This window comes from Pinus tabuliformis, chromosome 5_2 (genome assembly GCF_031772625.1).
Source record: "Pinus tabuliformis cultivar Carrire ecotype Pingquan chromosome 5_2, CPIR1, whole genome shotgun sequence".
Classification (NCBI taxonomy): domain Eukaryota; kingdom Viridiplantae; phylum Streptophyta; class Pinopsida; order Pinales; family Pinaceae; genus Pinus; species Pinus tabuliformis.
This window is the reverse complement of record NC_142306.1, coordinates 522,152,379-522,173,222: the sequence shown is the minus strand read 5'-3', so window position 1 is coordinate 522,173,222 and position 20,844 is coordinate 522,152,379. Positions and strand designations below refer to the sequence as shown.

The following is a 20,844-nucleotide window of genomic DNA, read 5'->3' as shown; positions in this document are numbered from 1 at the left end:
TATTGTGGATTTATTTTTGTAATTATAGCCTCCCTTGACTATAATTATTAGGGTTTTTACTACTTATTTTCTTTCAGTAGCAAGTGAACATGAGTCGTGAACCATTATATTTTGGAAATATGGAGATGAAAAATGAAGTTTTGACAATGAGCCTCTAACTATACTTTGAAATCATTATTGAATGAAACCACATTGACAAATACGTCATGGACCTGGAATATTTCCAATAGTTTCTTGAGTGGAAAATACATTTATATCCAACAAACTTGCAAGATTAAGACATGGAAAATCAACCAACAACTAATAATGAAAGAGACCAACCTAGACAATTTTGAAATGGTGTTTGAATACCTTTTTTAAGTTGGAAATTACACAACATCAAGATCTATGCTTCTTCATTTTCATGATTTCCTCATCCCACACCATTTACTACACCTAACCTTTTCCTTTGAATTTAATCCCAAACTAGTGTTTTCTACTGCACATGTGGAAAGAACCAAAATAATTTTGTCAATTTCCACAAATGACCAAAACAGATCAATGGCACTGCTATCACAAAGTCTAGTACCTTAGTGCAAAGCCTTCGCACAGTGATAAGGCTAGTGGAATAGGGAAGTGTTACCACTATCATTAAGGAAAAATATTTCACCATTTTAGTGAAGGATGGCTCCTACACAAGGTAGTGTTCCTTAGTAGTCTCTATGGTCCCTCAAAGCAAGAAAATGAAGTTTGAGGGAACCTATCCAGTTACCAAAATTACCACTAATAGAATATAATAATCAAGGTAAGATCAAGGTTATTATTGAACGTCATTTCTAGGTTTGGATGGATGAGGATCCAGGGAAATTTGGAAGGCTTGATAATTCATAAGTTAGTACAAGAGGATCCCCAAACACTACAAAAGAATAAAAATATATTGGTTGTTGAAAACATGCATAAAAGGTGATAAATCATAGTAGTAGAACATGTTAGCTTCAACCCTTGAAACAAGTAATCATCAAGAAAAAATAGTGCTAAACAGTGAGTTAAACAAGCATTTATCAATCTAGAGGTATTTGAATATTAAGATGCATAAATCATTCCTAAGCATTAGGATGTCTAGCCCTAATAGGATTGTAAACAAAATTAGAAAGACAAAAATGGCGACAAGAATAATTTTATGTCAAATAAATGCACAGTCACCAAGACATCTAGCTTATCTATGGATGAGAAATTACGTAATTTTTTTGTAAACCCTAACCTAACCCAAAAACATAAAATAAGAACAAAATTTTAGGTTTAGGGAGAAACAAGTGCATACTCTATTTTTTTGGGCATATGAAGTCGACTAAAGACTCCCTTGAGAGGATGTAAGTATATCTAGGTTGATTTATAATATTTTCTACTACAAACTGTAGAAAATCCAACTAGTACCTTACAAGCTTTCAGGACAATTCAAGGGAATATTCTCCACTAGAAGTATTCTCAAGCAAAGAAAAACTAAAAATAAAGGTAGAAACAATGTAAACATTGAAAGGGGAACTATAAACTCAAAACAGGAACTCTAGCAAAAAAACCATGAAAAAACATGAAAAACAGTGCTAAAAACGAATAGTGTGTATACTAGAACGATGTTTTTTTTAGGGTCAATTTTGAACATGCTTTAAAAATGGCAGTGAAAACAATTTGTTTGTACAAAAATTATGCAAAAAACATCGTGAAAATGAAAAGTATTGATATTGGAACAATGACTTTTTTTTAGGGTCAATTTTCAACATTTTTAAAAAATACCAGTAAAACCGAACTTTTATGTCCAAAAATTGTGCAAAAAACACCCTCAAAACGAAAAGTGTTGATGCTAGAATAACAATTTCTTTCTAGGGTAAATTTTCAACATTTTGAAATATTGGTGTAAAAGACTTTATCATGAATCCAAGAAACATTACAATTTCAAAAAAATAATGAAAGCATAAAATTAAAAATAAAAGCAACGAAAAAAAAGGTATAGAAAAAAATTAGCAAAATGTAAATAAAAATATATATTAAAACCAAAAAAAAAAAAAAATTAGTCATAAAAAAGTAAAAAAAAAACAAAAACAAAAATAACCTATAAAAGATAAGCATTAATTTTTTTTTTTAAATATAAAGAAATAAATAATAAGAAAAATATATTTTCAAAAAATTAACATTTTTTTTAATCTCGTAAACCGTAAAATTTTTTGAAAAAAAAATATAAAATTAAGTAAAAATTGGAAAATTTTGAAAAGCATTAACAAAAACTAAAAATTCAATAATTAAAAACAAACTAGATTTAAAAAATAGAAAATTAACAAAAAGAAATTTAAAAACTACTAAAATTAAGAATAAAAACTTTTTTAAAATTCCCTAAAAATGCAAAAATACGCTGAAATTTAAAAAAAAAACTCAAAAAACAATTAAAATTTTTAAAAATATACACATTTTCAAATTTAAAAAAAAAAAATCAAAATACATTTAAAATTAAAAAAAAAAAACAATATATTTTTTATTAAAAAAAAACCATTTCAAATTTTATATTAAAAAGTTAAAAATTTAAAATTTTGATTTGGCAATGATTTAGAATTTTGATTTAAAAAAAAATAAGAATAAAAAGACATTTAAAATTAATAGAAGATTAAATATATTTTTTATTTTCTTTAAATAACATTTAAAATATTTAAAAATATATATATTTTTACATATATATATATATATATAATTTAAAAAAACTTTAAATTTAAATCTATTTATTTCAAAATACAATTAACATATTTAACAAAAAATATTTTTTCTTGAAAAAAAACCAATTTTATTGGCCGCAACCCAAGTGCCCTTGGGGTCGTGGCCCAAGGTGGTGGAGATGCATTGGATAGCCATTGCCCGACCACCCATGGGGGTGACCGAGCGGTGACTATTCAATTCTCAGAATCAGATAGCCACCACCCAGCTACCCGTGGGGGTGCCTAGGCGGTGGCTATCTGATTCTTGGAATCGGATAGCCACCTCCCGACCACCCCAACGGGTGGTCGGGCAGTGGCTATCTAATTCTCGAAATTGTATAGCCACCACCCAACTGCCCGTTAGGGTGGCCACGTAGTGGCTATCCGATTCTAAGAATTGGATAGCCACTGCCCGGCCGCCCGTGGCGGTGGCCGGACAGTGGTTATCCGATTCTCAGAATCGGATAGCCACCACACGACCGCCCGTGGGGGTGGCTGGGAGATGGCTATCTCATTCCGAGAATCAGATAGCCAACCACATGGGTGATCAAGCAGTGGCTATCCGATTCTGAGAATCGGATAGCCACCCCTTGACTGCCCGTGGGGGTGGCTATCCGATTCTTGGAATCGGATAGCTATCGCCTGACCACCCATGGGGGAGAATCGGATAGCCACCCCTTAACCGCCCGTGGGGGTGGCTGTCCGATTCTCACCCACGGGTGGTCGGGAGATAGCTATCTGATTCTGAGAATCGGATAGCCACCCCTTGACTGCCCGTGGCGGTGGCTATCTGATTGTTGGAATCAGATAGCTATTGCCCAACCACCCGTGGGAGAGAATCGAATAGCCACCCCTTAAATTCCCATGGGGGTGGCTACCCGATCCTTGGAATTGGATAACTATCGCCTGAACACCCATGGGGGCACAACCCTAGGCGTCAGAGCTGCGTAGATATATGTTTTTTAAAGTTTTGATCGTAAATATATGTTCTTTAAAGTTTTAAATATTTTTTATCTTTTAAAAATCGAAAATATATGAATTTTTTTTTTTAACATCTAAAAGATATCTATATATATATATATATATATATATATATATATATATATATATATATATATATATATATATTTAAAATTTTAAATGTTTTTAGGGTTTTTATTTTTATTTTAAAATATATATATATATATATATATATATATATATATATATATATATATATATTTTAAATTTTAATTGTTTTTTGTTTTTGTTTTTTTTTAATTTAAGTATATTTTGTTTTTTTTAGGTTTTGTTTTTATGCTTTTAATCTCGATTTTAATAGTATTTTAGATTTTTATGGCAGCCATTTTTTTAGTTTTCTTTTTTCGTAATCTATTTAGGTTTTAATTTTTAATTTTTTTGTAGTTTTTTTTTTAGTTTTTTTTTTTTCTATTTTTAGTTACTTAATTTTATATAATTTTTTCTCCCAAATTTTGTATGCTTTAAGAGGTTTTTTTTTTTAACATTTTGTGTTTTTTTTATCCTTTTTATATTTTATTTTTTTATGTCCAAAAAATTTGACATAAAAAAATTTTAAGTGTAAAAAAATGTAACATTTAAAAAGAATATCCACACTTAATACATTAAAAAATTTAAAGTGTCAAAAGTTGTTAAATTTAGAAAATAATTATTTACATTTCATACATTAAAAAATTTAAATTCAAAAAATAGGTCTTTTAAAAAAGGGGCCTCATGCAAAATCACCCCTTTTTAAAATCATAATGCAAATCACTAACATTCTAAAATGTAATGTACATAAAAAAATTTAAAGTGCCAAAAACTATGCTCTAAAAAAAATATGTGTTTTTGCATCGCCCCTTTTCAAAATCGGGTCACTTTTTTGTTATCTCTACGAAACGGGTAATAGTATCAATTATCGTTTCAAATTTTACATTGTTTAGAATTTTACCCCTTTCTCATAACTTCAACTGGGGTCTTGGGTTGGCATAGCGAGTACCTTTAGTTAGGTAAGGGGGTTTGTTATGAATTATGACTGTGTGGATTAAGGGATTATGCCTTGTGGATTAAAGGGATAGCGAATTTAGTCATCACAGGTTAAGCACTTATGGGTTGTGATAATGGGGCCCCTATTCCCCTTATCACCACTATTGAGATTCCCTTGTCAATTTCGAAAAAATTGTTGTGAAAAATATGTTTTGGAGCAATCATTTAAACGCCCCACGCCCCAAATCTTCCCCACCCCGTACAAAGGTCACGAGAAAACACTTTTAGAGGAATGTGTTTAATTTTCATGACTCTTGGGGGTAAAAGCCACCATGAAAAATATATTTAGGGGAATTCATTTAAACCCCACCCCCCCGCTCAACTCCCAAAAGAAATAGTCATGAGAAAACACTTTTAGAGGTGGTTGTTAGAACACCCCCACCCGGTTCAATTTTCATGACTTTCTTGAGGGGTTCCAAAAAATCACCATGAAACTTATATTTACTTGAAATAATTTAAACACCCCCTCCAAAAGTCATGACAAAACACTTTTAGAGGCTGTTATTAGAAAACCCTCGAAAAAGTTCAAATTTTCATGACTTTGAGTGGCATTTTCAAAAACCTCCCCTAAATACCTGAAAACACTTTTAGAGACAGTTTTCAAAATACCACCATAATCCAAACCACCCCTAAAGGCCTTTTTTGTAGTAGTGTAGGTGCCAATACGTGCCAAGTGTTAATACATTTTAAGTTTCAAATCTTCCTCTATTACTTATCTCTTTCTTTCCAATAATTGATTTGAAATAAATTTAATATTAAACCATGACAAACCATTTTGACACATGCTAAAGCATACCAAGGCATCTCAATGCATGTCAGGTATGCTAAGGATTTACCAAGTGCCACCACGTGCCAAGTTCCAATGTGTTTCAAGGAGTGTTAGGCATGGTATGAAGTGGTAGGGCATGTTGAAGAGTGCTAAGGTGTGTCAGAGAGTGGCGACACATACCAAGGAGTGTTAGGGGCTACTAGGGAAACACAAGGGAGCACTAGGTAAAAATGCATGCAAATGAATGACTATGAGGGTGTGATAGGAAGCATAAATGAGTGCTAGGTATACCAAGGAGGTAGTGACAAGGTATGCTAAGTGGTGGTAAGGCATGCCAGGGAATACTATAGCATGTCAGAAAGTGCAAAAGTGTGCTAGGGAGTTATGAGGTGTGCTAACATGTGCCAAATAGTGTTGAGGCATGTGTAGGGTTCTAGGGTGTGCCAACATGTGTCAATGAGTGTCAAGGAAACAAAAGGGAAAACCAAGCTAAAATTCAAGGAAATTAACACTTAAGATGGTTAATAATTCAATACTTTACCTTTTTCGAAAGGGTCACGCTAGGCACACTAATAATATGTTCCAATACATTCCAAGTGCCAATGTGTGCCAAGTTCTAATGTATGTCAATGCATGCCAATGTGTTCCAAAGCATGCTAGGGACTACAGTGCATGCCAACACATGCTAATGGAGTGCTATTTTATGCTAGGGCATGGTAACATGTGCTTGGGAGAACTAGTCACGACAAGATGTTCTAGGCATAAATATGTTCCAACACAAGTGAGATGCCAAGAAATGTTAGTGTGTGCCAAAGAATATCAACGTGTGCCAAGAGTGTTGAGGAGGGATATTTTTCTCTCGTTAATATAATTCAATGAGCTTGATGATGTATTAAATAATATGGTTCCTACACAAACCAGTGGAATGTCATATAAAGGGAATTTGCTAGATAATAAACCTAACAAACATGAATCATGTGTTGACTCATAGGGAAAGTATATTCTCATTACTTGAGGGAAATGATACACACTAACTACTTCTTAACAAATTTATTAACTCTAACCACTATGGCCTTGGACACATAATGAAAAATATTACATAACAGTTGTCTTGAATCATTATCTTTTGACAAAAAATATACCAACGGTCACATGTTGTCATAAAAAAATGATTGGAAAGATCAATGATGATAGAAATTTTTTTACCATCAATAAAAGTAACCAAAAAAGGAATTGGTGAGGGCCAAAAAAATATCTTCAATAGAAGTGTCACCAAAGATACAAATAGTGACGGGCCTTTGAAAACCACCACTAAAGGTGTCATTGAAAATTGGTTTGATGACAAATCATAAACTACCATTAATGTATGCACTTACAACAATGGTTTTTTAAGGACACTCACCATATGCAACATTGGTGATGAACCTTAAAGGTATGTCATAGGCATCACCCTCACCAATGGAATTTTTTCTTGTAGTGTATATATATCTCTTGTTTGATGTTTTGGAAACAAATATGATTCTGACTTGAAATTGCTACAACATAAACCTTATAGTTTTATGGTACTTATCTTGATTTTAAATGTGGCTTTCTCCTTGTTTAACTCATTAATTTAAAATTCAACAATATGGAAAGTATAAAGAAAAATATATATTTTGAGGAGAAATATTGGAGGTGAAATCTCCCCAGTCATTCGCAATCTGAAAAGTCCAGAATTGATGTATGTGAATCCATAAGTCTAATGTCTATTTGTTTTTAAAATATTTGGGTTGTCATTTAAGTTGATTATTACAACGCCAATTATATGGAGAAATTCTTCATAATTTTATGGTGTTCTTAGTTGATTTATTATGTTCTGTATGCAGTGACCTCAAAAGAAATGGTTGCTATGGCCAAATTCCTAATGATAATTGCTATTGCTCTTCTTTGAAAATCCTAGGAGTTTTTCCTTCTAATCTTGCGATGGTATGATGGGTTTGGATTATTTATTAATGAAGTGGATGGATTCTTCTAGGAAGGACCCATTTCAAATGTTTACACGTCCAAACAAAACTAATAGTCAACTGCAAGTTAGTTTAAGTAGATTTGATCATAATGCAACACTCATGATTTGGTTTAAGGTTACTATATTATTATTTTTATAAACAAATGGGTCACAATCAAGTATTATGAACTAAAAAAAATGTCTTTTGATGAGATATAACAGGATTGACAAATCTATTACGTTCCTCCGAACATCTCTCTAGTGAAACTAAATAGTCATTAATCTAATAGTTTCATAGAATTCCTTGAGTTGATTTCATCTTAAATTTTCTTTTAGAGATGTCTTTTATAATGATTTATAAGAAGGCATTCCTTTTTCAATATTGAAGTTGAAACAACTTGAACAACTGTAGGTATTGTAATGTCTTTTGGTTCTTAGCTCCTATAGAGGGGTTTTCTTAATTTGTAATTGTCTATTTATTTTTACTTGTATTAGAAAATAATGGGAGTTTCCTTAACACATAGACCAGATTTACAAGATTGTGAATAATAAAAATTTAAATGGACCTATTTCTTTGATATTGTCTCAAGACCAAAACATGAAGATTATGTAAGTTGGGAGTGCTACCTTGGGTTCTACTCTCTTTTTAGTTCTTTACTTGTTGAAAACGTTTATAGGATATGGAAAATATGGAGTCTAGAGATCCCATCATTAAATTATATGCTTTTGAATTTTTCTTGGGACTTGGCACGTAATAAATTAGTGCACTGATGGATTAGTATCTTTGTTACAGGGATTTAAGGGATAATCATCCTACTAAAACAATTCATCCTACACTAGGAAATTTGAATTACATGAGAAAGTTGTAAGTTGCATGCATAGTTAAATGTTTGAATTATATCCTCCAGTTCCTTGCTTTTTGAATATTACTTTAATTAATTTTCAAATTTATTTTTTTACTCTTTCCTTTATAATTCTCAAATATTTTCATAGTAATAATCTCACAGGATCTATACCATCAGAATTGGTGAACATGACAAAGTTGAGCTACTGGTAAGAGCTTTAAATCACGTCTATCATCATGTATACAATGCAAAAATTACAAATTAGATTTGAATTATAAGAGAATTCCCATTGGTAGTGACCAGTACATGAATATGCAAGCATCTAAATGACAATCGGCTTACAGGGCAGATTCCTCCTGTGTTAGGAAAGTTGGAACAACTGTTTGAATTGTAAGTTTATGTTTGCATGGTAGAAGAATACTCAAATATAATTATACAATACACATCAACTTTATGGATTTTTTCCTACAAGTATTTAACAATACTAGGTTGTATTTAGTTGGAATGGGAACCTTACTACAAATCATCTTGAAGGTCTAATTTTAGCCAAAATTAATTCATGCATTGCTCTTAATTACTTGTAAGTGCTATAATCTTCAGGTTTACTAGAGAAATTTTGGTATATAATCTTACTATTTGTCTAACAATATTGAGGCCATGTATTTTCTTGACTTTTGTTGTGTAGTAATGTACATGGAAATCGTTTGAATGGAATTGTTCCTTTGGAATTTTGTAAACTTGACAGCCTCACATATTTGTAAATGTCTCTAAACCATAGCCAATGCGATAGATTTATATAACATAATGAAGCATTGAACTTACTAAAAGTAATTTCAAGTGATTAACATTTTTTGTTGCAGGTTTTACAAGCTTATTGTTCGCCAACAACGTCAAGGGAGAAATTTCATGGAGCTTGAACATATTATAAATGTAGACACATTATGCATTCTTTTTATTTTATTGTCTTTATTAAGTTTCCCATTCTCGCCATTAAAATTTCATCTAGAAACATAATTACTCTAAAGGACCAAAGGTAGAATATTCTTTTTGATTGATCCTTGATCTGATGTGAATTTTTAGGGACCTCTCTAAAAATGATATTTCTAGACCTATTCACGGATATGTTGGGGATTTGGATCATCTTTTAAAATTTTAAGCTTCACATGTAGTTTTTTGTTTTTTTATTTTTATTTTAAAAAAAATTAGTTTCTATGGGTAGATATTATATTAATCCTTGTGATCTCTACTGGATTGTGAATTCAAGGAATTTGTGTGGAAATAAACTCAGTGGTTTTCAGCAAAATTTGGAAACTTGGGAGGCATTAGCGATATGTAATACTTCTATACTTGATTTGTGTAGCCTCCAAATGTGTGAGATAGTTGTGTTTCTTCCATAGCATTAATTACTGTACCCATTACCACTTTAATGACACAGTCACATGGTGTGATATATCTTCAATGCAAAGACCTTTTTCTAACTGATTATTAGGTAACATTCCTCAAGAACTTGAAAACCTACATAATTTGGTCTCACTATAAGATCCTCATAATGACCTATAAAATAAATTTATTTAATAGGTTCACAGTTATTCTGAAAATAACTTTTTAGTTGGATCATTTACAGGATCTTGAATAAAAATAGTTCATTAGGGGAGGTTTTGTACCATTTGACCATTTTTTTCATCTTTTCTACACTGTAAGAATTCATATGAATCCCATCACCTATTCTAAGCTCATTTTGTTGTGAAATTACAAAGGAAATAATATTCATATATCTAGTATGTGTATTAATTTATACCAAAAACGATCTCAACCATTTCACATAAATCTCTCCAACAACAATTTATCTGGAAATATTCCTATAATAAAGAGTTTTATAAGATTTACCTCAGAATGGTGTAGATACAATGTAATCATTTTTTTCTGGATTAAATTTCATATTCTTTCTGGTTATTAATGGGTTTGTGCATCTCATCTGACAAAATTGATTATTGCAACAAATTTTTAGGTAATCCATGTCTTTGTGGCAATTGGATTAGATAATTTTGTGGGATATATTCTAGACAATCAAAAGGTGAAACACAAAGTAAATTTTAGATTCCATAGATTAGTTATGTTTTGTGGTGCAAGTTTCTCTGAAATTATATTTTTAAGAGAAATAAGCTAATTTTGAAAATGAAAAGCTTGAATCTCAACACCATCTATTGTTTACATCTTTTTGGGCTTAGTTCTATTAGTATGGTTGATAATTATAGCTCTCTTCCATTAAAATCATCCTAAATAATTTACCAAAGGGTCAGCAAACGAAATGGTACAAGGTATTATTTCTTTGGATTATATCATGGACCTAAGAATTATATCAACATCAATATGTGTCCCTTATTTCAAAAATTCTTTGATGTTCTGACCAAGTTCTCTGAGGCTAGTAGTATTTCACATGTTCATGGCACTCCAAATGTATGATGACATAATGCAAATCACAGAAAATTTGAATGAGAAATATGTAATTGGTTATTGTGCTAGAAGCATAGTTTATAAATGTGTTCTAAATAATTGGAATCCAATTTCTATTAAAAGATTATAGACGCCATATCCAAAATGTTTGCACCAATTTGAAATTAAGTTTAAGACTATTGGAAGCATCAAGAATCAGAATCTTCTGAGTTTGTATGGTTATTTTCTTTCTCCACATGGAAAGTTGTTCTTCTACAATTACATGGTGAATGGAAATATATGGAACATATTACATGGTGAGTGAAATGGATGGAAAAAGCTCTCTAGAAATTTACATGCATAATAGTCATATAGGCATTAGTAGAAGATTCTAACCAACCTTTCATAGATAGTCAATGTTTACTAATGGCCTACATGGAGAATCCAAGCAATGCATCTTGTATGTAGGATCTCAAAGAAGATTAAGATAGAACGGAACACATGTCTAAGGATTTGTTTGGTAGTTGAACAACATATAACATATCTCCATGATGATTCTAGCCCATGTATTATTTGTAGAGATGTAAAAACATCCACCATTGTCATAGATAACAATTTGAAGCACATTTTTCAGACTTTGGAAATGCCAAGTGTATCCCTTCAACAAAAACCCACACCTCTACCTATGTTATGGCTACTATTATTTATATTGACCCTAAATATGCAAGGATGTATAGGCTTCACAAGAAATGTGATGTGTACAACTATGACATTTTTCTTTTAGAGTTACTCATAGGGAGGAAAGTTGTCGATAAGGACTCAAATTTTCCTCAGCTCGTAAGATGATAATGACTCTAAATTTTCCTTAGCTTGGATTTTATTTTTGTCAATTATGAAGCTTTTTTAACTTTGGATGTTGCATGGATGAAGACAATAAATAAATAACCTTGGTCTCTTTGACATGGGCATTTGAATGAAAATTCTATCAAAAGCATACAATGATATAGTAATGGAAATTGTAGATGAAGAAGTAGCAACAACCTACATAGATCTTTGGGTTGTAAGAAAGATCTTCTAGCTTTCACGTACTTTTCACAATGAGACAACCTTTTGACCATCCCACCATGCATGAGGTTACCATATTTTTTTAGTCATTAGTACGAAGTTCTAAACAATCTCCAAGTATCTGCGTAAACCAACCATCCCCCAACAATAATTACAAGAGGTATTTGGATGATTATGTGGAAGGAAATCATAAATATGTTATAAGAAGCATGAGTAACACTTTTGATGGACATTTATTTATGAGATCTGGCAAGGTTATTTCACAAAACACTATTTGACTATTCTAAATACTTGAAAAAGCCTTAGATGGAGCTAACAATCAAAAGTGTATCCAATTGCCCATTCTACCATATTGTTATCAGTGGAAAATAAATCTAGCCTCTTACATCTAAAGCTCACATTTTCCAATTTTGTTAATGGAACAGAGTGTGCTATAAAATTCAAATCTTGGTAGCTAAAACAAATGAGAGTGTCAAGTGTTATGGGTGAATGTTTTTTGCATGGTTTTATAGAGAGGCTGGTTATAATCTTTGTAACATTTTTGTTTCTCGGGTGCTTTTCTAATTAAAGTTTAGCAACCTATAAATGGAATCCAATAGTATATTGTGTAGTACCCAAACATGAACCTGAATATTGTTGCTTTAAGGTGGAAAACATTGTTGAAATAAGATAAAAATCATGTTACAAGACAATACTAAGTAGCTTTTTTCATCCCTCTTCACTCAGATACAAAGTCCTGATATGGTTTACTTTAGGGGAATTTGGAGGTCCAAAATGGGCCTCCTAAGTAAATTATAAAATAATAGTGGAAATAATAAAAGAAGATTAGATTACATCAAAATTTAGAGAGAAAAAAGAAAAAAAAAATTCAACTTGTATTTTCAACTTATCACCCTATGGGTTTACTCAAATTTTGAGTAGCAACACTTGTTGGATGAAAAATTTGAATCCTCATCCAGAGAATACCCATCTTGCATACTTTCGATGGACGCTACTACATGAAAACTGAGAAATACATGGAAAATGTGAAATACATGAAAAATGAGAAATGCATGAAAAATTGTGATTGCAGTCACATTTTTTCATGTATTTCTCATTTTTCATGTAGAAAGGTCCATCAAAAGTATGCAACATGGGTAATCCTTAGGTGATGAATTAATTTTTTCATCCAATGACTACTGCCGCTCAAAATTTGAGTAAACCCTTAGGGAGATAAATTGAAAATATGAGTTGAAAAAATAGTTTTATTATTTTATTAGTTTTTACACTTTTTACCTTTTTACTCCAAAAATGGTGAATCATCCCCCATGGTTGACATCATCATCTTGAATCCTATTGTTTCTTATAAAGTTTATTTTGGTTGTATATTTTTCTTAGGAGGCCCATTTTAGAGCTCAAAATTCTCGTAATGGAATGAAGTCCTCTTTCCTTCATAGCATGACAACAATATATACACTTAAAATTGTTAATGGTGGATATCTATGTACATGAAGAATATTGTATGTTTATTTATTAAATAGAAATCCTTCAATGGAGTTTTTCTTGCAAGAAGTGAGTATTGTTTTCGTCTTTCTTGTTTGATGATTTTTCCCTTGCCAAGGTTTCGGGTCGAAATAATCTCCATAGCCAAAACCATGTTCTCAAGTCGGGTCTCAATGGTCATTAGAAAATTATGCTCTTTAGGTGGGTCTATTCATATTCTTCTTTGTTAGATTAAATCACCAATAAGATAGAATGGAAAATCCTCTTGATTTTTGTTTTTTTTAAATTTTGAGGTGAATTGTCTACCAGGTCAAATTTAAATATGGAAATAATGTGTGCCATGTGTGTGCTTAGGTGCTCTTATTCAACTATTTGTGTGTGAGGGATGACGTGTATTAGATTGACGCTGAGAGCAGATGGCAGGATGGAAGATGTTATTTTTTCATTCAAATAGCCATTGTCCTATGAAAAATGAATAGGTTATCTACCTGATATGATGCAAATGCTCTTTTAGATTTGTTTTTGAACACATGGTCGTTGATTTGATGAGGAAAATTGCACTTATTTATGAAAATCACTTAATTATATGATGAATCAATACTTGGGTTTTTCAGACATTACAAACAATAATACCAAGCAAGGGATTTCGTAAAAAAATCATGGTACATGGTACAATAATGTTGTCAAACATATTCTTAAATGATCAGAGATACTTGTGGTCTTAGTGTTAGGTGAAAAAATCATTACTCATTGAAGGTTTTTGTGCTCATTGTAGCACTTAGTATGTACTTTTGTGCAAATAATTGAAGCAAACATGTATGTTGGGTCATGGACTAATTGCACTATTTTCTCCTTGTGCTAAGAACCTTCCATGGGGTTAAAGTTAGGTGCAAATGAGATACCGTAAGTGCTCACATAATTCTTTAAAAGGTGTTATCTCGATGGAGGAGCTCCTGAATTGTAAGTAAGAGGTTGGTGGTTAGATTCCACTATGCCTTAATTCGAATTAAGTTATGATATTGTAGTTTATTTTTAATTAAATACTTTTTATGTTGATTTATTTCAATGCTGAAATATTTTTCTAGATTCATTGTTTTATATTCTCGAAAGAGACAAAAGTGGTGTTGTATTAGTCTTAAACATATTTTCAATTGTCTCTAGGGAGATAATATCTAGGATGAAAGACATATTGTCTCTATAAAGACAACACCTTTACTCCCAACTATTGTCTCTAAAGAGAAAAAAAATGAAATTATCTTCGAAGAGACAATAACACTTGTTTTCTTTTTAGATACAACTTTTTAAGACAATAATTTGAGACATTCACTTCAAGACAATACTTAAGACAATAGAAAATGTTTTTTTTGTCTAAACTTAAGACAATTTAGCTAAATATTGTCTTAACACATCCCCACCTCTTGTGTAGTACTAGTATCATCCTGGCAACCATATTATGACAAATCATATCATCATGTCAACCATATTCCCACTTATGCATCAATGAAACAAATTGGAATAAATTGTTTCTTCCAAAGAGAATAACTACATGGAACAAAATGCAAGAACTTGTTTCATCCAAAGAGAATATCTACAAGAATAGTAGTAGGTCTCACTTGCAACATTATTTTATTTTGTTTACATGCAACCCTTCAACTATTGAAACTTCATTTCCTTTTCTTGCACAAATATTTATGCATGATCACATTCTCAAATTATAGGTTATCTTTCTCTTTCCCCTCTTTCATCCTTTTTTTTTGTAGGGTTTATCAAAAGTTTGATGAGCATGTAAGGGAGCCCCTCTTTTTTTTGGTTGCAAATCTTCATGCTATAAAATCAAGATGTTACAAGGGCTTTACGAGTTTTTTTTTTTTTTTTTCTTTTTTTATGTTTACACTTCCCCATTTTCTCCTAGATTATATGTCTATAATAATGGAACTAAAGTATTGAAGACATGGAGTTAACACATAGTTAAGAAGTCTAGACTGCATTGCAGCATAAACACGAGAACACACAAATATAACCAAAGAGATAAATATTTTTGAAGGTTAACCAACCATATATTTATTTATTCTTCATAAGTATTTATAAAGATGATATATGGTTGGAGTGGTAGTACTTCCAACTAAACATTCATCACATTTACTTCATATATATACCCTTTATTAAACAAATTTACTCAGTGTATAATATGCTATGTAGAACATTACATTAGTCTACCAGGCCTTTGAACACCATCCCTCTTCTTATTTCTTGGGTTCATCTCTCGATGCAGCTTCCAACACCTTTCCACAATGTGACCATCAATGTTGTACTTGTTGCAATAATTGTTATGATCATTGCACTTAAGTGTAGTGGTTTTTATATTCTTATCATTCCCTCAATTTGACGTCTTCTTCCCCTCCTTGGAAGCTTCATGTTGTTCTTCCTATCTTGAAACACTTGACTATGCTTTATACTAGCATATGTTTTCTAGATATTGTGCCTGTATAGAAGCCTCAAACAATGTTCTTGGCTTAAATATTGCCAACCACCTTCGTAGATGGTTATGTAGGCCTCCTACATCTAGGCTCTTGTATTATTAAAAATATATATCAATCTTGGATAGAATCATAAGGTTTCGAATTTAATTGGATATTTTTCCTCAAAAGGACCCTAGAAGGTTTCACACTATAATTCTACAAATTGGAACCCACCGATAAAAATGACCCCTTAAACTAATTCTTCCAATTTTCCACTCTAGTAGCATTAAGATGGATGAAAAATAATGTAAATATCTAAATAATGGGATAGGATAATTATCCTTCAATAAACCTTTTTTAAATCCTTATAATCGCCATAGACCCTAATGGTTCCTTGTTTCATGGCGATTAGAAAGAGATTATATACCGACCCACTAAAGGGATAATATCTACATGAAGTCATCATTATGAAGCTTTTCAACCTCCATCTTCATTGTAATTAATATCTTACGATTAAAAAGCTAGATCTTTCACTAAATACAGTTGGATCTGTCATGCACTTTTATCTCATAGATGGCAATTAAGGGATTAAAATTAGGCATCCTGTAATAAATCTAAGAAAAACCATATTGAAATACCTTGAATAACACAATGTAGGCTATAAAGTTTATGAGAGGAGAAAGTATGAACCTATTGAAGTGTTTTCCATGACACCTAATTTAATTGAAATTTTCATGTGTATGATCCTTGAAATGTTTTCCAAGTTCTCTTTCGACATAGTTTCATGTGTTACAAATAGCAATTAGTGCCACTTAAAATTATGGGGAGGAATAATTTTGTCAACATCAATGTCTATTGTTTCTCAAGGCATATCAACTAGATCCATGACGTCCATGATGGAATCATATGAAGACAACTCACCATGTAAGGCATCATGTGAGGTGAGTCTAGTAACTTAGTATGTGGGAAGAGGATATTAACAATGTTCCACATTCTGCTATAGGGATTTAATCACCTAGTGGAAATTGATTTCTTTTTAATCTTATAATCCTTCCCAAGGAGAGGAATTATACCTTCCAAATCTAACATGTTCGTGGCCTTTCATGTTTCTAGGATGAGGTTTCTCAGAGTTCAACAGTCTACGATTATATAAACTGTGTTTACGCATTGTTCTTTGACCATCGCAGGTTACTGTGGCACATGTTAATTGGTAAGTTAAATATCCTCTTTTTGTATTTGGAATATTTTCATACTACTTGGTTTTGTAGAGGGGTAGCTTTGCAAGAGGAATTGAAACTGGGGCTACAAATGGCCAACTCAAAAGATATAGAAATTTAACTTCTCTAGGAAAGAGTAAACCAACTGCATGAGGAAATTTACTCTTTGAAATTCAACCACAACAAATCCACCCCAATGATAAAAAAAAATAATGGATATCTTAGTAGAACCAAATAACAATATCCAAAGGAATGAGTACAGGTTGGTTTTCCTATGTCAATTAGTAGAAAATATCTAGTTTCCAATGGATATAGGTCCATGCGAAGCAACATACTCTAGTAGTGAATAATGCACATTTACTCAATAGGTTGGAGACTTCAATGCCATAAAATCATCTTACTAGGAAGAAATCATGGAAGAAAGTGGCCCTTCTATTTAGATCTCATGCATGTATCTTTGTAAATATTGTTTAATTCTAAGAAAAATTTGGCATTATATATGCGTATAGACATACTAGAATATATGAGAAAAATTTACAAATTTTTAAGATAAGGGTCCTCTAAATTTGATGGTCTCAATGATTCTATCTAGCTAATAACTCATTTTTTTCTAATTCTCTTTATATAACAACTACACTTATGAATATTTGAACTAATAAAAATGGTATTCTTGTTCTTATTAAGAAAAATACGAGACTTAAGTAATAATTCGTATTCATCCCCTTGATAAGGGGTGAAAAACATGTCTAATTTTTAATTTTTAATAAATCAACTAAACCATAATTATAATTATTAATAATCATCTCTCCTCATACCATACTTATAGATCTAAATTATTTTTAACAACCTTAAACTTCTATGCCATCAAGAATGACTCTCAACTATATTTAACTACGATAGAATTATGTAAATTAAAATATATAGATTTTATTAATGATAATACTTATAAATGTAGATTATTTTTAACCATCTATACCATGAAGAATCACTCTAAATTATATCTTATGTATATTAGAGTATCTAAATTCTGTTAATAATAATTTCCGCTCATTATCATCCACTATTTTCTAGTTGACTACCTATATTTTTGTAAGTTCCAAATATAAAACGTTACCAAAGCTATAAATGAACATCACTATATCTGTCCTTCAAAGATAGTGAAAATGTGTCAGTAGATATTCCCAGCCAATTCAACGTATGTATGCGAGTGGCCCTCAATAGTTAGCCGTGATTTTTTTGGACTACATGACATGTCTATCGTGGTCTCCTCGAAGTGTAAAATATTTATGGCGATGTTCTCTCCTTATCACCATAAATATTCAATGGCATGATTCTCCATACAAAACTCCTAATGGTTTGAACACAATATTGTCTTTTGTTGGCCATTACCTAAACCACCACACTTCTAAAGAGAAGCCTTGGGAATGATCCATGTGTTATGAAAAAAACTATTTTAACCCATGAGAAACACCATTTAATGGATTACCACAAAAACATATGTATGGTCTAAACATGTTAAATTAAGTGAATATTTTTTATCTAAATCTTAATTTTTGTTGTTTAAATTTTTTATCTAAATCTTAATTTTTGCTCTTTAAAATAGATTTTTGATAATTTAACATATTGAAAAATGTTTGAAACACTAAAATTATAAAAAATTAACGATTTCAAAAAATCTTTAATAAATTAATCAATTTAAACCAAAAAAAATGTTAAAACTCCTCTAAAACATAAAACATACCGTACTTCATACCTCTTATTTAGTGCAGTTGCAATAATTCAACGATGAATATTCTTCATAAACAAAGTTAATCATGAAAAGTTCAATGTCAATTAAAAATGGAAATTTAGTGAAGTTGCAATAATCTAATAATGAATATTCTTCATATTCAAGGTTAATCACGAAAAAATCAATCTCATTTAAAAATAGATAAATAATTTTTTTAAAAAGCTCAAGAAATAATAGAAAACATGTTACAAGTAGGTCCATAGAAGGCAACCAATGCTACTAGTCCTCAAGATTGGATTGCCCCGATTTATTTCAAAAATGTGACATGGTTCTTTTATTTCCATATGATACACGATTCATACCGAAGTTTTCACCTTAAACAATAAGCACGCGTATTTTTCTTTTAAATGTTTTGGATATGAACTTAAATAATGCATATCCGAATGGCTCATTTTACGTGTTTTACATATTGATGTTGATAGTCACAATATAAGATGCCCAATTTTATATTCAAAGAGTTCGTTGGAATTTTATATTTAAAAATATTAATATATTGTCATTTTTTCCCATCTTCTTATCTAAGTTTTATAGTTTCTGAAATTAAATATTTTAACTAGGGCACAGATAGAATCACTTTACTAATGACAATGACAATTATGATCGGACAACATCATGTTATTCCTAGAAAAATTTATCCGTCCAATTAGTCAAACTGATATATTCCTTTCATCTTTAAAAATTTACTTTACTTAATAAGTAGGGTTAACACATGCAAGTATGCCATTCCTTTGTCGATTCCCTATGGACTAAGAATTGAACACATTCCTCTTTCTATTCCTTTTGCAGCTGAGCATTGAACACATTCTTCTTTCTGTTCCTTTAGCGGCTAAGCGTTTAACACGTTCATCCCTCATTTCCTTTTGTCTTACCAGAGTCACAGAGTTCCACTTTACCATTCCATCAGATTTGAATGGAAAGAACAGTCCCCTCCTCCTTGCAAGCGAGACACCTGGCTATATTAGAGACTTGAAGGTTCCGATTTTACTTTAAGTGGTCGCTGGCAATCTTCATTAATCAGGCAGGCAGCAGGCTGTAGAGTTCAAAATAGAATATTTAAGGAGGAAAACCTATGCTTCGTCCTCTGATTCTTAGGCACCATGGTGTCCTCATTATCATGGTAACATTGATGCCAATGAAAGTATTCAGATACAAACAGCAACCAAATCAGTGATGTTTGCGGAAACCGGACTTTGTATAGATGATCATACCGCGCGCTGGTGTAATATTTGGTGACCTCTCCACCAAAAGGCCACATGTTTACGGTCTGCTCGGAACAGCTTCTTTAGGGCCGGCGGTGCAGACTGACCAGATTGCTCAGGAGGATTCATCAGTCGCGGTTACGCAATGTTGGAAGAAATTGGTAGCCAACAATGGCAATCCAGTTCAAACCCTAGCCCGTAGCTCGCCCAGTTCCAGAAACCCTTTTTTCTCACCGACGCGGAGCGTCGAACGAAGAAAACGGCAGCAGGAGGATGTCATGATCATGAGGCTAGCGAGGAATGCATTGGGAATGCTTGTCTACACAATCTGAGGCGGATTAACATGAAAGCTCTTTCTTTGACTCTGTTATTGCTTCTAATATGGCAAGGTGAGGCTTTCTATATCTCAGGCATTTCAATAAAAGTATTAGAAAGATAAGTAGAGGGGCAATATTTTACTTGTGTTTGACATTTTTGTAGATAAACCATACGAAAAGAAGAATTAAAAACGAAAAGAAAAGAGTAATTGTTGTACTTCTGTTTATAATTTTGAAGACAAAATGCAGATGATCTGACAAACTGCTAGAAGCCATTGAATAGATTCGTCATTTACAAAATTAGCTAATAGACGTTGAAAAGAAAAGACGTACTAAATTTTTTGCCCCCTCTTAAACCCTTTTCCAACACTTTCGGTATTTATAAAAACCTGCAAGCTTCCCAGGTTTAAGCCTCCAATGTCCGGGATAAATTTCAGACCATAAGGGTTAGCAAATTTGGTCTACGTGTTCAAGTCACTCTAAATATTGTCAAGAAGCAGATCGACTTATGCTACGGTTTCTGCT

At 31.8% G+C, this 20,844-nt stretch overlaps 2 pseudogenes; both read left to right on the top strand.

Annotated features, from left to right (window-relative positions):
* Positions 1-8,399: 8,399 nt before the first annotated feature.
* Positions 8,400-9,755, top strand: LOC149159987 (uncharacterized; annotated as a pseudogene).
* A 383-nt stretch (positions 9,756-10,138) lies between these two features.
* Positions 10,139-12,134, top strand: LOC149159986 (LRR receptor-like serine/threonine-protein kinase ER1; annotated as a pseudogene).
* The last annotated feature ends 8,710 nt before the right edge of the window (positions 12,135-20,844 follow it).